We start from the raw sequence: 5,694 nt of genomic DNA on the forward strand, positions 1-5,694 counted from the left end.
TCCTTATTTTGCAGGAGAGGTACTATGTTTTCTCACACCTTCCCCATTACACTTCTCCATTACATTCGTTTCATCACTGTAACCCTTGAGACTCTCAGAAACTACCACTGAGGTTTATGGTTACACAACATCTGTGTTTATGATCTTAGTTTCGTGCCACTACGAGCTGAGTGAAACCCAAAATTCAACACCAACGAATTGACGGTGACCAATTAATTTGATCAAGTTTTCACCAATGAATTGACGACTGTACCTTCATCGAATCTCAAATTTTCTTTTGCGTGATTCCAATGAAATTGTTACACACCATAACATTTCTTCCCAAGGGATCCAGTTTTACAATTTTTATCTGAGATTTCATATGAATCCAAGCCACAATAAAATCAATTCCTACCTACTTGTTCAACAGACTACACCGGTCTCACAAGTACTTTGTTCACTTTCGTTCTTATATCTAGAATTGAATTGATGCATCAAAGTGAAACCACCCTTAATTAACCTAATTAAAAGAAGCCTTTCAACATTTATTAATAAATGTTTGATCGTAATTCAACGGGATTCCACACTAACACTTTAAGGTCATTCTTGACCTTGAAGGAAGAGATTCGTGCCCGGGATCATCAGTTTCGTGTCCTTATGGACATCACAAATTATCCTAAAAAGAGTTGCTTTATTTCTTTTTCTTTTACACTCTTTGCACGAAAATCCTAGATTTTCAAAAACTCCGTTACTAATTATTTTTACAGGCTGGATTATTACTGGATGGTTACTAATGAAATTGTGGTCAAAAATTAGCCACGTGGGTCATTAATTGAAAACAGCCATTTAAAAGGGGAAAAGACAAAAAGTTGCTGACTCGGCGGGAGTTAAATGGATAGAAATTCAAACGACGGTAAAAAGGAGGGCGCGTGAATTTGAAACGGCCGCGCTTTTTCTGACACTTAAGGACGCGTGTGCAATATCGAAGCGTCATCCCTCTGGAGTTATAGGCGCGTGTGGAAATGGAAACGGTTCCTTTCTCTGAACCGGCGCTTATTGGGCGGCATAATCCTAGGAAACTGACACTCTCTCTCCTACGTGATCATCGCACGTCCCAACTGTCACCAATCAGTCACTCAAAAAACCCGTTTCGTATTTCCATAAGAGATTTGAAACGATTTTTCTCTCTCTTATCACCCACTATAAAAAGCCATCTCCACCACCTTTTACCTCTTTACTGCCCCCATAATTCCCAAAGCAAAAATACTCCCAAACACTCTCCCGTTCTTCTTCTTCTCCAAACCTGCAACAATGGCTGAATCTTCATCTGTTCATGCAACTTCCCAGATTCTTCCCATCCGACCCCAACAATGCCTAGTCATTGATCTGAACCCACTGGCGTATGATCCCTACATGTCGCCGGTCATAGAATGCCTCAAATACTCCCAGCTCGCTCCTGCACTGTCGAGAATTGAAACGGTGCCAATGGTGGCCTTATCTCAGGTTTATGCGACGGCTTACTACGACAAGGCCGTCGACCGGGTATTCTTTGAAGTGGGAGAACACAAGACTTCAATTTCTCGCCCCCATTTCTGCACTTTATTAGGGTTTGCAGCTGACTCATCGCGAGTTCACCCGGAGACGATTCCGGTTGGGATGTTGTACAACATGTTTTACAACATGGGCTACACAGAGGTTCTCACCTCCGTCGCCAAGTTTAAGAAGTCCTGCCTACCGCCCCAGTGGAATGGGTTATTTACCGTTCTCTTCAAGGGACTGTCAGAGAGGAGCTCAGGATCTGACGGTGCAAGTCGTCTTTTCCTTTCAATAATGTATGGGGTGTACAATGGGATAAACCTGGACTATGGGTTTGTCCTTTGGCAACAGCTGATTCAGAGCCTCTCTTCCTCTTCCCGACACACTAAGGTGTCGCTGGCCCGGTTCTGGATCTTGATCACAAGATGGGCCATGGACAAGTTTAATGTTCCAACAGACGATGGTGCATCGATGTCTTCAATTGGTACGTTCCATACCAAGAAGATAATCGTCTCCGATGCATCAAAATTTTCTTTCATTGGCTCTATCCCGGAGTCGATGTATGGCGATGTGCCCTCCGAAAGCAGACTGATCAGAACGATCAAGGAGTTTGGGCCAACTGGTCCGAGGGAACTGACACCAGACATGCTGCGCTCGATTCATGATGCCGACAAACCAATGGCCAGGGGTAAAAAGGCAGAAAAGGGGAAGCAAGTGTCCAAGGCTCCAAAGGGACCTTCTCCTAAAAAGCGAAAACAACCGAAGGCTGCTTCATCCCCACAGCCGAAACGGAGGAAGACCCAACCGAAACGAAAGCTCGTCATTCCCTCCTCTTCAAGCGAATCCGAAGGTGGGAGTTCGGACTCTGAGGGATCACAAGGAGACGAATCTCCTCAACGAGGCAACACACCCCCTCGATCCCCAACCCCCGAAATGGAACTTCATCAATCCCCAGTTCCTTCACCTCCACCCACAATTCCTATTTCCATTCCCACCATAAACCCCACAATTCCTCCAACCTCTATCCCTATACCTCCACCCATTTTCACCACATCAACCGAAACACCACCAGTTACCGAATCCCCTCCAGTCACCGAACCTCCTCAAACCGAAACACATACCACCCACACTACCCATACACAACCACCACCCGAAACTAACCCCCCACCCACTCAACCAGAACCAACCAAACCCACTACACCCCCAGCTTCACCACCACCTCAATCTCCAGAAGACGCCTCCGATGGCGGTGATCAATACCTTGGTGGTGATCACATGAACTTCGATTCGGTCTACTATAGTCCGTTTCAAGTTCAGAGTGATGAGGAGGATGATGCTCCAGTGACACGGAAGCATCTTCGCGAGCTTAACAAGAAGGTTGATCAACTTCTCGCCTCCTCTTCCAACCAGCAGTCATCTTTGTCTGATGCTGCCCTTCAGAAGATCGTTGACGCCTTCTCCAAGGCTCAACATGATTCTGTGGCCTCAGCAACTGCTGCTATAGACGCCTCCACCCGAGCCTGTGAGGCAGCGACCGCAAAAGTCGATAAACTATTTAATGACGCTTCTGTCCTGCTGCAGTCTTTGCAGGAGAACACCGACGCCACTAAGACAACTCTGGAACCAGTTGTTCAACAATTGGCCCAGTTTGTCTCGACGGAGCTGTCTTCGTTCGCTACTCTCAGACAACATCTGAGCGACGACAACTCGGCACTTCGTGCCTCCATCGATGCCCGCTTGGCAAAGCTACAAGAGGATCTTGCGGCAGAAAACTCTCTGATGGACGTCTTGGCGAGTAAGACTACCGCCCTTAAGGTCAAGAGCACGCAGCTATCCAACTCCCAGCAACAATTGGAAGCTCTTCGCTCCGAGAGGGAGGTCATAAAGACGTGTGTTTCGGATGTCCACGCAGCTCTCTCAAACATCCTGGAAGCACACGACCCCATCCTTAACCACTCAGTGAGGCGTACCCTCGCTGAAAAACTCTCTCCGGCCTTGGACCATTTGAGTAAAATTGAAGGCCTCCCGAGTTTCGTGTCCATTCCGAAACAAGGGGGAGATGAGAAGGAAGGATCGAAACCACCTCCTTCCTCCAAAGCGACTCACACAACCGAACCACCCCCAACTGGTCATGCCTCGGGTTCGGGTGTGAAGAACAAGGGCAAAAACATAGCAGAGGGAGGAGATGAAGATGAAGATGAAGACAAGGAGACCATTGCGGACATGTTAAAAAGAAAGAACAGTCGCAATGCTGAAGACGATGCCAGTCGTGTGGCGCGTGAGGCTGAAGAAGCCGAACGAAAGCAAAAAGAAGCCCACGATCTCCTTGAGAGCCGAAAGTTGCTCTTCCCTGCCTGGACCAGGGATCGTATGATAAAAGAGGCCATAAAGACTCCAAGCATACTATGGCTCGAGCCGGTGATATCATTCGACTGCAACAACTCTGTGGATTCGCAGTTTGATATGCCGCTGACTCGAAAGGCGTTCATCTTCCACGCCTTCTCTAACATTTTCGAAGTCCCGCATCCGAACGATGAGCTTGACAGGGAGCTCATTGACTTCTACCTGGAGGCTGCTCACCCTCAATACCTTACATGGAGCACTCAGAAGATCGTCAATGTTCAGGTGCTGAAGCCTTATGCCGTGGGGAGATTCACAAACGTTAAGTTCAAGCTCATCCGAGGATCTGCAAGAACTGCCCACATCATCTCCCTGGCGGATCTGCCCAATCTGAATCCTCATGATTCGATAGTCTTGTACAACATCCTGCTAACAGATGAATCTGAATATGGTCCCATCATAGACCATGTCAAAAGGATGCTGGCATGCTATATCATGGAGGTTGCCCTAATGGATCCGGAGGTCGCCACAGTTTTTAAGAAGAAACCGAAAGTCGCACCTGTGGGATCGGCCAGTGATCTAAATCAAATGCAAATGGGCAAGATAGATCCGAGGCGAAACTCTGTGATGTTCACTAGAACCGAAGGACAGAAGTGTCTCTTCGCTTTAGCTGACAAACATCTTTACACCACAACTTGCTTGGAGCACGTCTTATCAATCGTCAAGCGGTGTAAAGACAATTCGGCTGATGACATCAAGTACTTCAATGATATGATCAATTGGTACATCCGGTTTAGACAGACCATCCTCTCCATAACCAAGTGTCTGTTTAACACCGTGAAGAAGAAGGTACCAGCTTCAGCTGCCGGCCCAAGTAAGAAGTGAAGGTCTCGCTCCAAATTGACGCAAAGGGGGAGATTGTTGGGCTGAAGATAGTTTTTGATGTTGCGTCTTTTGGGCTCGTTGTTTAGCCTTGTATTCTCCGGTTTGGGCCTGTCCAACCGAGAGCCTTTTATGTATTGTATATAAGTTAAATGCTTGCATGCATATTAGGTTAAGATTGCTGAGATTATCGAAATAGCGATTGATCAAGAGTACAATATTTTCCTTTAATCGTTCTTGTAATCTTCTAATCCTTTACAGTTGATGTTCTTAATCGAGCTCTTCTAAGGATTTTATTTAATCATTCGACACGTTTGATTCAAGCTGTTTTGTTCTTATTATTGCGTTTTTACTGTTTCATATTCATATACTTGTTCAAGATCTAATCGATCTTCATAGATTAAAAGTTGTTTTAATCTCATCAGTTACAAAAATTAGAGTTTACTGCCTGAATAATTTATTTACAGCCAAAAACCCTAAATCTGGGAGTATATATATATATGACAATTAGTCATTATTTACACTTTTTCCAAATCTCAAGTTCCAAATCAAATTCTCTCTCAAGTATCATCCAAAAGTTTTTCAAGATCTTCAATCTAGTAAGTGTTTCTAGCCTTCTTAAGTTGTTATATGACTTAATCTAGTGTTTTAACACACTTCTAACCGTGAAATCATTCCAAAAGGGCCAATCTTCATGTTTCACCAAGAACACCAAGAACACACACTAGTGTTCTTGGACTTTTAGCACCTTTTCAAGCGTCTACCTTGTAAGTGCTTCTATCCTAGAGTCTTATAAGCTTTTTTGCACTTCTAAACACCAAGAAAGCACCCAAGAAACCAAGGATCAAGGGTGTTTACAGTCCAAGAACATCTTGGGTCATAAACCCTAATTTTGGTGCCAGAGTGTGCCTTATCCTTTGATAATCCTTGGATATTAACCTAGAACCTTACCTTGAT

The sequence above is a fragment of the Lactuca sativa genome, chromosome 1 (assembly GCF_002870075.4).
Source record: "Lactuca sativa cultivar Salinas chromosome 1, Lsat_Salinas_v11, whole genome shotgun sequence".
Taxonomy (NCBI): Eukaryota; Viridiplantae; Streptophyta; class Magnoliopsida; order Asterales; family Asteraceae; genus Lactuca; species Lactuca sativa.